This window comes from Pan paniscus, chromosome X (genome assembly GCF_029289425.2).
Source record: "Pan paniscus chromosome X, NHGRI_mPanPan1-v2.0_pri, whole genome shotgun sequence".
In the NCBI taxonomy this organism is placed as follows: Eukaryota; Metazoa; Chordata; class Mammalia; order Primates; family Hominidae; genus Pan; species Pan paniscus.
Genome location: NC_073272.2, coordinates 12,414,971 through 12,434,374, shown reverse-complemented (window position 1 = coordinate 12,434,374; position 19,404 = coordinate 12,414,971). Strand labels below are relative to the sequence as shown.

Sequence of the window (19,404 nt, the reverse complement as noted above, 5' to 3'; positions counted from 1 at the left end):
TTAGGCCAGACAATGCAAGCGTAATTGAAAGAAATAAGGTGCAGACGCTCAGTAAGGTCCCATCTGAAAGCACTTTGGGGCTGAAGGGTGAGCTCCATGATTCAAAGGAAAGACAAATATGGAGAGCTAATGTCAGACATTGTTGCCTGCCCTGGAGCTACTTAGAAGTGTGTCTGAACAATTGCTTCCTGTTCGGTATCTGGGACGTAGGTAAATATGTTACAGTCCTAAATGACATTAATGACAGAAAAAAAGTCTCCATGGTTGTGATGGATTTTATGACTCTTAAGGATTCCTGTGCCTTGGGCATTTTTAAGGCGAACTTTCAAATGATAAATATTTTGTTCTGATTTTCTCAGCAAAGACTTCATCATATCAAGGAAGGAAGAATATGGGCTACGTACCCAAAATAGAGCTGGAGAAAGCAATGCACGATGGAAACTGAGTCATGCAATGATTACAAGTGGAGTCATATAAACATACAACTGACTCTTTGACGTTTTTGTTTTATGAGTTACCTGATCATAATACAAGCTACTATTTTTGAGTATTTACTATGTGCTGTGTTCTCCTCATAGTTCTATGGTTAAGGGCATGTTTTCAGGAACTGGTCAGCCTGAGTGCACAAACTAGTATCTATGGCCTCCTAGCTGTGTGACTTTGGCAAGTTACTTTGCCTCTCTGTGCCTCAGTTTTCTCCTCTGGAAAATGGGGATAATATTAGTACCTTTTCTCATAGGGTGAAGGAAGATTAAATGTGCTCACAACAGTGTCTGGCTTCTAATAAGCATTCAATAAATATTAAATAATATTATTATTTTTAAACAAATCACCTCAATTCTCACAATAACTTTGAGGGATATTAAGCAGATGGGCCAACTTATCACAACTATTAAGTGACAGGATTGATATTTGGACTAAGGCTGTTTCCAGCATCAGTGCTGCCAGCCACAGTGCTATACTGCATTGATTGGGAATAATAAATTAAGTATTTATGTTCCATTTTTTCCATGTATAGTATAAACTTTTGGGCATGATCCAAATATCCCTGGACCTTCTTGTTATCTGGATGATTTTACAAAGCCTCCAGACTGCCCCTCCCACAGGACACTGAAGCAAGGTTGTGGTCCCTCCTATCAACTGCTCCTTCTGCAGTTGTCCCCATCTAAGTAAATAGTGACTTCATTCTCCCAGCTGTCCCAGGAAACAACCTGGAAACCTCATTTCTGCTCTTTATCTGACACATACAGTCCATCAGCAAGCCACACTCATTGTACTATCAAAATCTATCCAGGAACTCCCCAAGTCACCCCACTTCCAGTGCCACCCCCGTCCCAATCCACCATCATCTCTTAACATCTCCTGCCTTGCAGGCTGCTCTCTGTCTAGCAGTCAGACTGAGCTCTATAATATCAATTGGATATTGTTACTCCTGAGCTCTGAAACCTTCCCATCTCACTCTAAGGAAAACCCAAGATCCTTCTAGTGATCTACTAGACCCTACAGGATCTGCAAACACTGCCTCACCAACACCCACCCACAACCACTGCCCCCCCCCCCCCCCCGCACACATACACCCTCAGACACATTCCTGAGACTTCAGCTCCTACTACTGTAGTGCTTCCTCCCTCTGCTCCAACCTACATAGGCTTCCTGCATTGGTTGAGTTCACCCTGGCCTCACAGCTTCTGCAATCACTGTTTCCTCTGCCTGGGTAACTCTGCTCCCATCCATCACTGTAGTTGAAAGTCTTGCTTCCTCACTTCCTTAGGACTTTGCTAAAATATCACCCTATAAAATATAGAAACTCCTCATCCTATTGACACTCCTTACCCCACATACAATAGCTCCTATCACCATCAGACCTACTTTCTACTTATTTGTTGATGTGTTTGTCTATCTCCCTTCACTAGAAGGTATGCTCATGACAGCAGCACTTAACCTATTTGTACCTGTCTGTATCGTCAACACCTAGAACAATGCCTGGCACATAGTAGACACCCAATAAATACTTACTGACATGATCAGGCGTGTTCAGGGTGTTATAGCTGTAGTCCATAAATACTTACTGAATACCTATGACCGTTCTGGCATAAAGAAGGTATACCATCTTTGTTAGCATATGGTTAAGGCATGAGAGTCTCTCCGATTCTTTTTCTTATATGAAGCACTTGTCTCTATGCTTGAGATCTTTGGATTCCCTGGGAGTGATGAAAATCAATTCATAGAGATGTACAGATATCTATCTATATGTTGCTAATGAAATCGATGGCTAGAACATTGATGCACCAATTAGCTCCGAATAAAGAAAAGTGCTCTAAGGCTGCATTCCTAACTGTGGAAATGAATCACACAAACGTATTCCACTAGGAACATCATTCAGCAATTCTGAATGGAAAAGGAAAACCTCATTCACAGTCCTAGACAAAGAGCCCTAAAATCCAAATCCTCCTCTGCATAGCACAATACCAACATCTTTTTCCATGAGGGCTACTCCCTTAACAGACAAATGCATTGTTTTTTCCTACCTCTGGTTGATTGGATGAACACAGCCCAAATTTGGAGAACCATTTAAGGTGATTAAAAATCATTACAGTGCTGGCCAGGCTTAGTGGCTCACGCCTGTAATCCCAGCACTTTGGGAGGCCAAGACTGGTGGATCACTTGAGGCCAGGAGTTTGAGACCAGCCTGGCCAATATGGCGAGACCCTGTTTCTACTAAAAAAGAAAAAAAAAATAGCCAGGCATGGTGGCACTCACCTGTAATCCCAGCCACTAGAGTGGCTGAGGCTGGAGAATAGCTTGAACTCAGGAAGCAGAGGTTGCAGTGAGCTGAGATCACGCCACTGCACAACAGCCTGGATGACAGAGCAAGACTGTCTAAAAAAAAAAAAATCATTAAAGTGCTTCAGTTTGCTTCCAAATGTAATGGCAAATTCCTGACTCATCTTGAAGGTGCAATATGAGAGACTTTTGGAGGTAGATTGTGGTTGGGGATTTTAGAACCATCTAAGTGGTAAATCCCATCACCCCCATTGAGGCACAGGAGGTGAAGGAGTGTTTGTGATGAGTCATGGGCATACTGCATTTTGAGCCTCATTCCAAAGGGGACCTGCATCTGAACTAGGGTGCCAGCACCACATGCTGGAAAGAGTATGGGTTCTCGAGTTTGAGAGATGGATTCCGATGTCCCATATACCAACTGTACACTTCCTGCATGTCCAAAAAGGGACTGATGTATAACTGGTCCATGATAGATACGAGAGTTTTTCAATTGCCTGCCTTTTAATTCAGCACAAATACCTCCTGGTGGGTTATATTATATCATATTATATTGTATTGTGCATCTCTGTAATGTAGGTACTCGTATTTTTATCTCATTAGACCTCTCAGTGTGTGGTGTATCAGCTGGTTTTAAATTCCCTTAATTGGGCTAAATTAATTTGCCCAGTTGAAGAAAAGTCCACCTATTTGCGAATTGGCTGGTTTCTAAAGATGACCATAACAAAATTATCTTTTTTTTCCACACAGATATAGTTTAGGACAAATATCACTAGGGCACTGTGGTACAACTTAAATAATGCTATGAAAAAGAATAGTTATTTTGTTCATTGTATGATACTATTTAAATCATTCACATTAAAATAATATTAAATAGCATTGCTATTTATAAGATAATGTAGACAGGCAATATAAGCCCTTCCTTTTGTAAATTAATAATTCAAAGGAGAAATAAAATGAAGCCTCATTTGAATGTAGTTTCTCAGACATTTAGATTTCTTGAATAAATATGGGAAAAGCTGAGGCACTGATACCCATGTTTGCATTTTTTTCTTGCCATGACTAAATATGTTTATTTCGCATCAGGGGAATAATATAAGAAAGCCTATCTCAGTATGTGTTGATTTTCATAAGTGGTTCTCAACAGAAAAAAAAAACTTATGACAAGTTACCTAGTTATAAGGAAATAAGGGTAAATATTATTTCCTTGGCCATTAAAAATGTTAAAAAAAAAAAACACACCATGATCTGTGTGTAACAAAGGAAAGTGACACATAAACCATGATTCCTAAGTAGTTTTTATCTTTACTACCATCTTAGATCCAGGTATGTGTGAAGTGGGAGAGGATTTTCACCAATCAGAAATAACACAACCATCCTGGCAATCTTTCTGTTCATTTAAGTACCAATCTAAAAGATAAAGCATTGACTTTTTGTAAGCAAGGAGCGCAAATCCTGTTCAAAGCTTCTTTTGATTAAAATTTTTATTCACCTCCTTATGTCCACATGCTTATCAATGATCCAGCCTGATTTGCTTGTTTCTAACATACAAAAAAAGAGATCTGATTCATAAAAGTTAATATTTTTAATCTCTAAGACTAATTTAAATATCAGCTTTGTGCATTAAAATATTAAAGGTTTGAGGGACTAATCTTTCTCGTATATAAGGAAAGTGAGATAAAAGAATAAGAAGTAAAATGGTTAAATATGAAGGACAGTAACCAGCTATTCCTAGTCATACAAAAACCCACAAAAAATGGATTTAAATCAAGAATGATACCAATTAGGAATAAGAACAAAAGGTGGTTTTCGATTACTCTAATGAATTATTAAGGTGTCTTGGATATAGAATATTCATTCCTGGAGATCTAAAAGAATGTCCAAAACAATTTGGATCAGAACCGTCTATATGTATCTGTGGTTACATGTGGCAAAACTATCATAAGCCTTGAACAAATTAAAGCTGAAATGGTGGAAACAGGAAATGCCAATCAGGTCATATGTGTATGACGTGATCACATTACACTTGGGTTTCAGAATGGACCATTAGGCATATAATTTCTCTGAAGCTCTACCACGACTCTGGTCATCTATGGGCCAGATGATAATAAAACACTGCTAGTTCATAGGAAGTGACTTTAAAGACAAGAAATTGATTTAATAACCAGAGAGTATCTTTTTGTTTATTTTAAACTAATTTTAATTTTATCAAAGTAATACATGTTCAACATACAAATGTATGAAAGACTCTTAATGAAAAACATTAATCCCTGTCCCATCCCACTCCACCCTAGGGACAATCACTTTCAACTGGCAAATATCTCCTCTGCTATGTATCTCCATATTTCCCATAATATGCCTTTACTGCTCTTTCCTGGTTTATGAATTTTGGATATTATTCTTAACATTCTACATAGGATCAAAAAGGAATTAGCCCTCCTCATCCCAATACCACATTCTTCCAATATAATGGTGTCAGGAATTATGTTCACCTAGTAACACAGATCCCAAAACATTGGCTCAAACAAATTAGCAATTTATTTTTTCATAGAACATGAAGCTTAGGGCTCATTTGGAGGCTCCAAGATGTCATCAGAAATCCAAGATCCTTCTATCTTTTCTGTTATCCAGCTTTACTAGGTGTTCTGTCCTCGTCATTGTTACAGAAAGGCCCCAGTCCCTCAGACATTGCAACCATTCCTGGTGGAGAAATCCAGGAAGGGCAAAGAGCAAACAGTGTGTGTTCCCTTTAAATAGCTTTCCCAAAAGCCCTACATAGCACATAGCAGCTTCTATTAAAATTTCATAGGCCTACCAGACATGGTGGTGTGAGCTTGTAGTCCCAGCTACTTGGGAGGCTGAGGCAGGAGGATGGCTCGAGCCCAGGAGTTTGAGGCTGTAGTGCAATATGAGTGTGCCTGTGACTAGCCACTGCACTCCAGCCTGGGCAACACAGCGAGACCTAGTCTTTAATAATAATAATAATAATAACAATAATAATAATAATAGTTTCATATGATCACCTATACCTGCAAAGGGGGCTGGGAAATGTTCTTCAGCTGGGCACATTTCTGCCCCAAGTAAACTGAGGTTCTGTTGAAAAGAAGCAAAGGGAAGATGAATACTGGATTGGCTACCAGTAGTCTCTGCCATAATATCTATATCAGAAATCACTGCCAAGTTAAGGACTGTTCTATAACAATGCTTCCTTTTTTTGTGCATTCTTTTGTTTTGCCTGGAGTTAATAATAGCCTCACATATTGCTTATATTTATGTGTAACTATTTGCCCTCAAATGTTACCTATAGTATCATTTTTCCCCCAGAGTCCTAACTCCAGGACTCCTCCATCCTCCTGCTACAATTTAGATGGGGCCTTTCTAAGATGCTGCACACAACTGCATGATAATTATGTAGTTATTATCCTGGACTTTCCTTACTTCTTTTTATGTTGGTTCCTCTATTTTCTGGGTCCCATTGACTTATCTTTCTTAGTTTAACACTCTCATTTTGCTAAAACACATCTTTGAGTGGTTTCCAAAGAAAGAGTACATGGGATGCAAAAATGTTGAGCCTTGGTATGAAAACAATTGCATTATATTCTGACATTTGATTGATAGTATGACTTGGTAAAGAACTGTCAGCTAGAAATCACTTAATCTCAAAATTAAGTAAAATAGAGTTCTTAACTTCCAGCGTTGCAGTTGATAAGTACATAATAAATCGATTAGCAAAATTTCATTATTGATAAAGAAGACGGCCTTCTACTAATGGAGATTTTAAAATTATTAATATTATTATTAGTCACAACAACTCAGTAAACATTTATTGACTGACCACATACTCTGTGCTTGTTGTTGCAATGGATATACAAATGTTTGGGCATGGGCCTTGTGATGGTTTATGTGTTAACTTGGCTAGGCTGTAGTACCCACTTATTCAACCAAATGTTAATCAAGGTGTTGCCATGAAGGTATATTGAACATATATGGTGAATATCTACAATCAGTTGACTTCAGTAAAGGAGATTATCCTTGATAATGTAGGTGGGCCACACCCCATTAGTTAAAGCCTTTACAGCAAAATCGAGGTTTCCCTGAGGAAGGAGAAATTCTGCCTCAAGTCTACAGAGTCCGCACCTGCCAGCCTGCCCCATGGATGTCAGACTTGCCAGACCCCATAGTTACATAAGCCTGTTTTATGTTTCTCTGGAGAGCCCTGACTGATACAGGCAATCACTTAAAAAATAATTAATTTAAATAATTTTCCTCTTTAAATTTAAATAAAAAATTATAGTAAAAAATAAATGACAGAAATTGAAGAATTATTCTTGGGAAGTATGATATTATTGTATTGAAATGAAGTAGAAAGTTCAATTGGGAGTGGAGATTTTGACCACAGGAGGAGGATATAACAAGCCCTTGGTAAATTCATGCATAAACCGTTTTTGGCGGCTGAAGCAGGAGGATCACTTGAGCCCAGGAGTTCAAGACCAGCCTGGGCAACATAGCAAGACCCCCATCTCTACAAATTAGTAAAAAAAATTAGCCAGGCATGGTGACATGCACCTGTGGTGCCAGCTACTCAGGAGGCTGAGGTGGGAGAATCACTTGAGTCCAGACGGTTGAGGGTGCAGTGAGCCGAGATTATGCCACTGCACTCCAGCCTAGGCAGCAGAGTGAGACCCTGTTTCAAAAAAATTTTTAAAAAGTAATAAAGTTAAATGAAATAAAATAAAAATCTTAAAAATTCATGCATAAACCATTTACCAGATTACTCAAGGGCAGATAATGAAGAATCTGCTATATTTAATCTTAAGACAAACTAGATGCTGTTAAAATATTTCACCTTTAAAAGCATAGAATTATTAAGTAGTAAGATTTAATTAACATTAAAAATGACATGATTTGCTTTGATTCCTTAATTTTCTAGTGAGGAAACAACAAGCTTAGGGTACATTTCTGACTACATAGATTTTTTCCCTTCTTTCCAGTGTTGGTCATCCAACACATTTACACAACAAGCAATAGCAATTGCACTGGGCACACTTCCCAATATATGAATTTATTCAAGCTGTGCAATTGTCCCCTGAGAAATCTTGGGCTTAGAGGTATCAACTGGCTTATCTGAGGTCTATTAGCCAGTTAGTGACCAAGTCAGCACAGAAAACTGACTCCAAGTCTTATTTGGCCCATCCTTGTGGTATGCCACATTGTTTCCCTTAACCAACTGAAAGAAACTAATTTAAGGAGTACCTGTACACAGGAAGTAGAAACTTTTTTCTCTTTTTGTGACTTTCTATAAGAATTATAGATGAGATTTTTTTTTCTAAGTGGGGACTCATGTTGTTGTCAACTTAAATTACCTTTACTAATCACTTCGAACACGGTATTCCGTAAATTTCCCTCTGTCCCGATAATAAAACAACTGGATTTCTGAAACCTCTGAGGGAGAATAAACATGCTCTTTTCATAGCTCCCAAAGTCTGTGCACTTGTACTGGGCACTGTCCAGGTGGCTGCATAGACAACTTCAGCTTGATTTTCATTGACTTTTGATGTGTCCTGACACACATTAAAATAACCTATGTGAAATTGCTGATATTCAGCCATTTTTTACTTACACAAACATTCACTCCATGTTCTTTGATCTATGAGATCACTGAGAGAGGTGGCACAAATACTGTTAGGTATCGTCCAAGGGCGCCACAGCAATGCCTGTCCATGTCTGAGTAGCGCTGCCTGTCCAGGACTATCCACCCAGAACCTATGTTAGGTTTGCTACAAGGTCTGTTAATAACCAAACCCGCACATAACTAACAAGATTATCGACTAGGCTGCTTTTTTTGAAGAAGAGCTTTCAAAACTTCCAACATCCCTTCAGCTAATATTTGCAAACATGTTTAATCACAGATTTGGGAACAGAACATCTGTTCGTTTGGTAGAGCAAGCTCTTTTACTCATTTCACCTTTCTTTTCTTTTTCCCTTCCTTCCTTCCTTCCTTCCTTCCTTCCTTCCTTCCTTCCTTTCTTCTTTCTTTCTCTCTTTCTTTTCTTTCTTTCTTTCCTTTCTTTATTTTTTTTCTTTTTTTTCGGGGTCTTATTTGTCGCCCAGGCTGGAGTGCAGTGGCACAACCTAGGCTCACTGCAGCCTCGACCTCCTGGGTTCAAGTGATCCTCCTGTCTTAGCTCCCCAAGTACCTGAGACTACAGGCACACATCACCATGCCCAGCTATTTTTTTTTTTTTTTTTTTTGTAGAGACAGCGTTTCACCATGTTGCCCAGGCTGGTCTCAAACTCCTGAGCTCAAGCGATCATCCGCCCTCCTCAGCCTTCAAAAGTTCTAGGATTACAGGCGTGAGCCACCTCACCGGGCCTCACTGTTTCTAATAGGTGGATCAAATCCTCACTCAATGAACATTCTCCAAAGGACCATTTATTTCATTCAGAATTTTAAACATTTCCATTTGTTTATTTGTAAATGAAAAAGACTTTGTGTATCCCCACCTTTCATTTTTTTTAGAGGTTTTCTGAAACATGGAGGCAGCATATTTTATGGCACTGTGTTAGTTCAGGCTGCTATAACAAAATACTGTACCTTAGACTGGGTCATTTATAAACAACAGATTATTATTTCTCGTAGTTCTGGAGGCACGTAAATCCAAGATCAAGGTGCCAGCAGATTTGGTGTCTGGCGAGGGCTCTCTGCTTCATCAGTGGCTCCTTGTTGCTGTGTCCTCACATGGCAGAAGGGGCAAATAGGCTCTCTGAAACCTCTTTTATAAGGGTATTTTGCTTTAAGGGCATAGAAGATGGAAGGGATTAATTTTTCTTGGGGCATTTGGGGAAATCACGAATGAGTGGTGACATTTGAGATTGTTGGATAGTTGGTGAGTGAGTCAAAGGAGAATAAAAATGGAAGGAATATTAAAAGGGCTCAGTCCTTGAGAGAGGAAATCCCAGCTCATATTTACCTTTGAGGTGATGAAAGCAGAAGGCAGACGCAGTTGTAGCTTCTACTGAAGGTGATAAACAGATGTGCCATGGGATTAAGCTCCAGTATTTAATGGCAGGAGCCCTGGGTAGCTTCCTGTGTCCTGTGGCTGGGGCATACCTAGGGCAGGGATAGACGCAATATTTCTCAAAGTAAATCAGAGTCCTTTGTCAGTGGGATAAAATGCTGATTCTCAGGCTCCTCAGCAAACCTACTGAATCAGATTATTTTGGTGCAGGGGCCTGGAGATTTGCATTTTTAACAATCTCCCCAGAGGTTTCCTTGCGCCCTCAAGTTTAAGAACCACCCTTTCAAAGCGTGATTTCATCACCCAGGAGATATTTGGTAATGTCTGGAGACATTATTGGTCATCACGATTGTGGGGGTGCTACTGGCATCTAGTGTGCAGAATCCAGGGATGCTGCTACACATCTTACAGTGCACAGGACAGCCCTCACGACAAAGAATTATCCTGCCCAAAATGTCAATAGTGCTGAGATTGAGAAATCCTGAACTCCATCATATGAAGGGCTCTCAAGGAAAAGTACAAGAAGTGGACTGAAGTCAGTTTGTGTCACTAGGTGGCTCCTTAGGCTACTCAGGCAGGGGGCTAGCATTATGGGCTTCCAGGCCCAGTTATCGGACCACCAAATTTTCACAGAACTGGGCAGAGCTCACATGTATTGAACCCATGCAGCTGACACTCCTGAAGCCACCAATGCATTATTTGCTAAGTAATTTTTTTTCCTCTGATACCAACACATTTAAAATCTTTATTGAATTATCGTCACAAAATTGCGGTCATTTCTTGGGGGAAAATATGCCATTAGTTCTACACAAAGTACTCTTTGCTCAACTTGCACTTTCTTGAAATCCAGAAGGTAGATTTACATTAAAATCATGTTGGCTAAGAGTTGAAAAAAGTTATTGCTTATATGGAGTTAAGAAAGCAAACTTTGGAAATTTTTTTTGGTCTGAGTTTGTTTCTAAGAAGCCAACTACTTCTCCAGCTCTCCTGCAATCCTGCCAAGGTGATGTCCAGCTTGTCCCTGTTAATAAGTTCAACAGATCAACCCTGTAGGGAAGCCAAACCATAGAGAAAGGTGGATGCACTAAATTTTTTTTTTCTGAACAAGATGTCAGTGTGTATTGTTCTATGACAATAGTGTTATTTGAAATTATGCCTCGGGCCCTCAGTAGGTAAAGATTCTTGTTCATTTGCTGCATTTCAAAAAAATTGTGTGCACGTTCCCATTAATATTTATTTTTCTTAAATTGAATATACAGTTAATCTATATGCAGATGAGGTAGGTAACACCCTCCTTTCTGGATTGTTCGTTTTAGTTAAGGTGTTACTCATAACAATTTGGTTTCCTTTCCAGTCTTTTGCAAAAGTAGGGCTTCAGTGCAAGATATCCTTTTAAAAATACCCTTGGGTCCTGAGTGTTGAACTTTTCTGGCTGAAATAATTTTGCACCTTCCAAATGTTTTAATGCTGTTAGGGAGCTCTTAAAATGCAAGGATTTAAGGCCCTTAGCTAGTTAAGCTTTTAGCAGAACTAGCGCTGTTAGATAAGAATAGAACTCATCCTTTACTTTTGGAGCTTTGGACATTGTTTCCAGCTGCTTCCAGTCATTTGAATCCCGAAAGCGCCCCTAATCCTCGCGGAGGCAGCCTTTCTGGCTCCCAGGACCCACCCCCTTGCTTCTGATTGGCGAAGCTCCTCCGCGGCCCAAGCCAGCCACCTACAACGTCTCTGAGAACTGATTTGAAATAAGAGCCAGGCGGTCCTCGCTTCCCTGCGACCGACTTTTCATAGGCTGGGGGAGAAAAGGTTGAGAAACTTGACATTGTCTCGGGCAGAGTGCGTGTAGCAACAGATCAAAGAAAAAGAGGACGAAAACGTGCTCTTTGCTGCCCGTAGATTTCGCCGGGTTGCTTTTGTCTTGGGGGCTCCTGTCGGGTTCGGTGTTTCCGCTCTGAAGACTGCGACGCGGGCTCCGATGCAGCTCGCTCCCTGCCGGATGGGTCATGGGATTCTAAACATGAGGCAGGTAAGCTCAGGCGGTTGCGCTGGCGGCGGAGGGGGCGGGCGCCGCCCGGGACCCCTGCGACGTGTTACTCCGGAGAGCTTGCTGGGTTAGCAGGCGCCTGGCCATAGTCGATGCGTTTGGCGGAAAGACGGGGCTGCATTTTCCTAAGACAACCAAAGAAGCACATTTTACCTGAGCCACCCCGGTCTGTTCCTCGCCACCCGCCCCCACTTTTGCCTCTAATTGTGGTTGATGTCAGGCAGTCGTTGTAAAGGGCTTACAAGCAGTTTGTAGAATATATGTAAATCAATTCCAGTTTGCGGCCGCTGGAATGTATCGTGCAGGATGTATCTCGAGCTTTTAGTGCCTCTACCCTATGCTTTGGGCTAGAATAAAGACAGCTGAATGTCCTGAAAAAGAATTTCACGGGGCCTCTTATCTCATTTTGGTTTCGCATTCTGAGCACTTACTGTGTTTCTGGCGGAGAAGGCGGAACCAGCTTGAAATGAGCACAGACAGTCCTTCCAGAAAAATGCAAATTTGTTTTTCTGTTCTAGCAGTTTGGAAACTGTATTGCTTCTGGACGTGAGAAGGCAGCCCTGAAAGTAGTGAGCGGAGAAAGGGCTGGGGGATTACTTAAATGAGTCTTTGAAAAGAATTCTAAACCAACAGCTTCTTCTGTGGCTCTGGGGCATGATGATAAAATTCCTTATCAGTCCAGGAAGAGGTTTATAGCTTTGCTGTTAAGCAAGAAAAGGAAAGAAAAAGTGGATGTAGGAAGCCAAGGAGAGGGTGTGATTTACAACTCAATCAAAGTTATGGAAGAATTTTATGTCAATATTTAAATATCAAGAACAATACTCATATAAGGAGAAAACAAGGCTGGAAAAACATGCCAATAGGCTGGAAGGGCAGGGATTTCAAGAGGAATGCTATTGCTTTTACCAGCTCTGAATAAATCTGGGTGGGAAAGTTAGCATCTGTATCGCAACCGGAAAAGCTCTTCACTTTTTCTTCTAAGTGGGTTGGGTGCTCGCCACCCTGCACACTTTGGGGGAAGTGAGCTTTCCATTTAAGAGCGCAGGGGAGGGGTTTCGAACTTTCTGTCCCTTTCCCACAGCCTTGGGAGATGAAGCAGAGCCCCCTTCGAATGGTCAGCGCAAACCCTCCGCCTTCTTGCCCCCTCGCTTGTTCGCTCAGCAAGCAGGCTTGACAAGTTTCAGTGAGTGCAGAAAAACACTTGCGGAGGAGCAAGTGCCGTCTGCTTGCAATGAATTGCCCTTGCCTTGGTAGGGACTGTGGGGCGGACGCTCGTTTTCTTTAAGTTCTGCAAACTCACAGTCCAACCTCATACTGTTAATGTCTACTAAAGTGGGATGAGGAAAAGGAAGGAGAAGGGTAATTGGAAAGGATTGAAAAGGAAAAAGAGGAACGCAAAACATTTTTGACAAAGGTCCTTAGCTGGAACAAAGAAGTTATTTGATCCTGTGCAGAGCCACCTGTCCTCTCCTCGGTGGTGTCTGAGCTCAATTTCCAGAATCCCTGTTCCCACACAATTCCTCAGGAACCATGGCAGTCTCCGTGCCTTATGCCTAAGGTTTGCTTCCCCCAGCTTGGAATGGTTTTTCCCATGCCTAGTTTGTTGTGGCATTTACGTGAAGTTGGAAAACAGCCCAGTATTGAAGTTTTAGGGGTACAAGTACACATATAGTGAACCCCTTAGTTATTTAATGAATGGGCAACTTTTCACCTCACAGCTATGTATGTCTACTAATTTTTTTGGCCTGTTCAGAACTTGAAAAGAGGGTGGGATGGAACAGGGGAGGAGATGAAGGAGAGAAACAGGATCATTGTTCATCCAAAGAACGAGGACAGTTTCCAGAATCTAACATGTTGTTCCACTGCAGTCAGAACAAGAATGTAGGGAGAAATGAGATGGCGGTGTTATTGGCATGGGTTAATCCCTACTTTATTTGAGTTTCTCTTGGGGAAACCTGACTGTTGCATCCAGGCAGGGTGAATCGAATTCACCAGCCAATTTGTCATCTCAGCCCGGCAGCTCCAGCTGGATTTACAGGGTTAACTATCAAACAGACCTGTGTGTCATCAGCTCAGCAATGAAATTGGATCTCTTTGCTGATGAGTGATCTGTCCCTAGGGCTGCACAAATGTTGTACACTGGTGTGGCAGCCCAGAAGAGACCCCTGCCTGCCACTGATAGCCAGAAATTCTGGGTAGCCAGAAATTGCCCGCAGAATTAGAAGGCTGTTTGCCTAGCTATAAGATTCAGAGGGGTTTGGGCTTCTGCCAGGTTGGCAGAAAAGGAACACTCCTGAAGCCACCACTTCAGGTGTAGAAGGATAGTATTCTTTGAGGGTTCCTAAGGCCACGGCTGAGTTAGGCCAAAGAAAAGTGTAAATCTGATTCACCTTGATCAGGAAGTAATTTTAAAATATGTGCCAACCTGTCTCTGCCCTCTGATCATAAACGGGAAACTTTTATGAACCTTCCTTGAGAAGGAATTTGCTCTGTTCCCAGGCAAAAGGAAAAGCATGGCCACCTGTTCTAGAAGCCTGGCCAAAAACAACAGGTTTGCCTGTGGCATTCCCGCAACTGCATATATCCTCCCCACATGGCAAGCCACCCATTGTCCCTACACACAAGAAGAACAAATAGTTCATTCTTGAGCTGGGGGGAAAATCAGATTCTCTAGGCAAAATTGCCTACTAGACATATTTTGTGTTTTTAACTCCTGATAACTTTAGAAAAAAAACTCTAAGGGAAGAAGGTGCATGATGTATTTCTGATCTACTAAAACAAAGTAAGTCACGTAGCTGCTAAATTCTTGCAAGGCCAGGATGCTGCTGTTTCAAGGAAGCCGTGAATCTGTTTGGTTAGCCCGTTCTGCATTCTTTAGATTGGAATTAAAATGCCCAAGGACATCTGGCTTAATAATGAAAGTCTTCGTATTAATCTTTCCTCTGAGGATTAGAAAGTCCTTTACAAACACGATCTATTTATTCTCTGCCACATCCCCAGGAGAGAACGAGGTGGCAATTTGATCCTCATTGAACAAATGGTGAGACGAAGGCAGAGAAAGGTTAAATATAAAGAGACACAGCAAGTTAGGGGCAAGTCTGGGGATGAATACTCACCCACCCAGAAAGACTACCTGTGCAGGTTTAGGATCTCAAATGGCATTCTAGGGATTAAAACAGAATCTCTCTTACGGCATTCTTTTTCTTATCATTCTGTAACTGGCAAGTATATTGTGTCCCAAGTATGTTGTATGGTTTCCTTCATTTGAAAGTCCAGACTCTTAACAGTTCAAAAGGCAGTTCTGTTCTCATTTCTCCCAACATTGAGATCAGGCAGCTTTTATGAAATCTAATAGAAAGATACAGTAACTAACTGGAATTTTAAATATGCATCTGAGAAATGTTCCCTTTCAACAGATGTTTTAAGTTTTTGCGCATGGTTTATAGAGCTCAGTGTCTTCAACATATGTTAAAATTTTAATTTCTTCTCTGCTATCTCTCTTTCAGCAAATGTTATAAGACTTGCTGTCAGTTTAAAGATCCTTGTTGGTCATTTTGAAATAATTTTTTTGAGTCATGTTTTTAGTTCGCTTGGCTGTAGACCGCATAGGCTACAAGCAAATCCGTTAATTGGTAGTTGCATGTTATCCACAGACATTCCAGCAAGTTTTAAGGCTAAGTGCATATGTGGATGTCTCCTGGCTTTGATCGTTTGTGTGGTAAATAGACATCCAAGGTAGCTATGGCAACCTGGGCTGTGCGTTGGTGAAAGGGGGGGATTTAGTTACTGGACAAAGAGTAATTTGTTTGATTAGAAAAAGGTAGGGGCAAATCAGGACATTTTTAACCCACATGACTTGAGGATCCCAGTTCAATCAAATCATTTGGATTTTTCTCAATAGGCAAAAAGAAGTAATGGCTAAGCGCACCAGAGTATCTTGCAGACGTAATTTAATTCTTTTTAAACAAGTGGTTGCTACTTTCCAAAAGCAATTTATACAATGAAAAGGAAGTACAATATATCATATAAATATCATCAATATCCCTATTGTACTAAGTATGAACGTTTTTATTTTCAGAACTTGATGGGACTTTGAAAGACCAGGATCTGATTAGAGGTGTGCATTTCAGTTATCTACCTGCAGGGGTCAGGCTTGAAGTTCCCGTGGTCGGAAGATCAGGCAGCGGACTTCACTGCAGGGAGCCCGAGGCAGAGTCAGAGAGAATTGCTCTGCTTATTTGGAACAATTAGTTAGCGATTCTTTAATCTTGTGACCAAAGCTACTATGAAAATGAGTTCATTCAAGGAAGAGAATATCAAATACGCTGTGATTAAAGAAAGGGCGATAAAGCCAGGTCAAACAGCAATCTAATCTCCGTTTACATGTAAGGCAGTTTATCGGGAAGATTCTGGCTCATTATCAACTCCTTTGATTTCACACAAAAGTGAGCTCAGCGGTTTTGTTTTAGAAACTTGTTTGCCCAGTTTTATGAGCTGGCATGTTATAAAAATTTCTTTAAACTAAAAAGGACACAATATTAGGGAGCCATCTGGATCCGAAATATTTTTCCCCCTCTGGAGGAAAATATTCCATTGACACAAGATCAGGATGGTTAATGGCCTCCAGGAGGTCAGGTGATAGTAGGAGCACAGAAAATTGAGGCGCAGAACAAAATGCCAAGCGGGGACTTTCCTGAAAAAACAAACCAGACCAAAAAAAAAACTTACCTGCTTTGCGCTATGAAAGAGAGGTTCTGAGTAAACATGGAAGAGGTGCTGATCATTTGTAGTACAAGTGGATGTTGAAGGTCTTATATTCAGTCCAGTGTTTATGATGAATATAATATAAAGGCTGTCCTTCCTTTCTTATATCATTCAATGACATTTACTGAGCACTCACAGAATTAATATATTCTGCCACATTATACGTGATTATTAATGTGCCAGGGCACTTTCTGGGTTCCAAATATGACTTTGGTAAGGCCCCTGCCCTCAAAGAACTTTTGATCTGGTGTACAATTTATTGTACCAGTAGCATAATGTAGGTTTTTCCATGGTCAAAATGGCTGCTCATTAATATCTATATTTGTATGGGTAGGGATCCACTTGAAAAACTGATGGTATCCAAAACCTTACTGAACTTAGGAGACTTGAGAAGTGATTTGTAATTGTGAAATTTAGTTGATTTTTAGCCCACATGTCCATTTGTAGAAATTTATGACTTCTTACATAAAGCAGATTTCTCATAATTATTAAATAGTAATTTATTTTTCTCAATAGAGAAAAGTAACTCATAGGTAGTCCCCAATCTAGGAATACTTTATGTTTTAGGAGTTTGTTGTTTGAAACCCAGAGCATTTTCCAGCGAAAAATAATCAATCTGATTAATGTGAGATCAAGTTCTGAGTTTTGAGGACATGCCACTGTGTTATACAGGATGGAAACAGAAGGAGAAAGAATTGGCATACTTTTGGTAATAGGCCAGTCATGGCAATATTTGAAATAGGAAGTTCGTACTAGTTTTCACCTTTCTTTCTCCATCCTTCTGATGTCTTCTGGTCTCACTGGGGCATCTCCCCCAGGCCTGTCCTAATATATAGTGAATTTATAATTGTTCATCTTCCCACCCTTCCCTTCCCCACCTCCAAACCACTCTCCTGTTTCCTTTCGTCAATGGTCTCTACCACATGGCAGGAGAGAAGTAATATGGGTGAGCCAAAGCTCATGACTCTTATCCCTTTAACCCTTAGGATGAATCTTTAATTGGGGAAATTTCAAGCAGTGGAGCCTGGAGCTACCAAACACATGATTTTCCTTTCAGGGACAATATTTGGGGGCAGGGCCATGCCTTTGGCAGACAGAACTTGCTGGTGTGTCTGCCCGTGGGTCAGACCTCTTCATTTGTTCTTTCTCAGCATCCTGCCTGAACTTCTGGACCCACTAGGGTCTTTGTGAGTAACAGCCAGGGAGCCACAGGCCCCCAGTTGAGAGGGAATTATGGCGTTTGTGGGTTTGGGTTGTTTGTAAGTATGCTCTTTGTATGCTGAGCACTGTCTGCTTGGATTAGAATAAATGGAAAGAAAATAGCTGTAGCATCCTCTTATCCACACGAGTATTTGAGTTGGTGTATATATTTCTACTCGTTTGTCTGCTTATCTTGGAACTGAGTTACTCCAGAGCAAGAGTCACATATTAATTACCTTTGAATCCCCAGACCCAAGCCCAGTGTCTGGCACACAATAAGAATCATTAAGTGTTCTACAGGCGCATGCTGGGTGAATTTTAGTAAAAAAGAGAATGGAAAATGCTCCTTAAAATCCGAAGGGATATGAAGAAGAAAGGGCATTAGAAAGGTCCGGGAAACAGCAAGGACTAAATAGATCAGTAGTAGAGAAAATTAACATAGGTTATGATTACTGAACTATATGTATATGGTTTTATATATATATAGTCCATTTATATACACATAAATAGTCTCTCTCTCTCTGTCTGTCTCTCTCTCTCTCTCTCTATATATATATATACATATATATATATATATTCCATTCAGTTGTGTTCTGGGCAAGAACACAACCCAAAACATGGTAAGCAGCTTGGCTTATCCTCTGTTTGATTGTTCTGCAGAAATGATTACGAAATGGGTCATGCCCTCCAATAGCTCAAAGCCTAATCGCCAAGATAGAATCTGCTGCTTTCTCTCATTGAACCCAGCCTGATAGTTTAGGCCTTAGGTCCATGTGCAGTTGTTTAATTTTGCAGGTGAGTGGCATGCCCAAGGTTACTCCAGAACTGAGATAGCGTGTCTGAGAGAAGACTGAAGCCTTCTCCATGTAGATGGTGGCCACATTTTTCATAGTGAAGTTCAAGATTTGTGCCAGACAAAGCATTTTCATTGCTGGTAGGTGTAACAGACCAGAAGTTATAGTTAAAAATGACAAAATAGAAATTTCAGGGACATTTAATAGTTTATGGAAACAACAGGACTAATATATTACCAAAGGGTCTATGTGGTAGACTGTGGTATCTGTCCTATGTCAAGTTTTGGAGTGTTGCTTTGGTTGTGTGTATTTAGAAGTGGTCTTCCCCAAACAATTCGGAGGAAGGGGGATGTTACTGGGAAAATGGAATTCATTGAATGCCCTGCTGAGTTAATAATAAGTAGATGAATGGCCAAATAAAGCAATATATAGATGGACGGCACCACCAAATATTATTAATAGAGATTTATTTACTTACATAGGATCAAGTCTTGTGTACGAAATACATTAGGAATCCAGACTAAGAATACTGGTTAAAGTTTAGCATTTCTGGGTTGACATTTTAGCACAAGAAACACTTTACCCTCCATCTGGGAGCAAGGTATGAGGGAGACTTAGGTTCTACACCTAGAAGCTAAGTCTTCTAGACTCCCCATCTCATTCTCTTTTGTGACTGTACCACATGCCTTCTACTAAGATATAATTTGGATGTTTTCAGGTCATGTGCTATAATTCAATATGCTAATAAATTCCAAGGCAATTTGAATGGAATGTTGGTTTATAATGAGGCAACTCAGGAAAG

General features: G+C 40.6%; 1 protein-coding gene across 8 annotated transcripts in view; it reads left to right on the top strand.

Moving 5' to 3' along the window:
- The window catches only part of MID1 (midline 1), a 388,014-nt gene that overhangs the window by 201,437 nt on the left and 167,173 nt on the right, over positions 1–19,404 (top strand). Inside the window, exon 1 of one of the 8 annotated variants that reach the window (XM_055106717.2) lies at positions 8,245–11,826. The exons of 5 other annotated variants lie outside the window; for them this stretch is intronic. The gene's annotated coding sequence lies outside the window, so the exon portion shown is untranslated. Of the gene's footprint in view, positions 1–8,244; positions 11,827–19,404 lie in introns of those variants that run through there. 2 more of the 8 variants (XM_003811938.5, XM_003811942.5) reach the window with 2 other exon arrangements.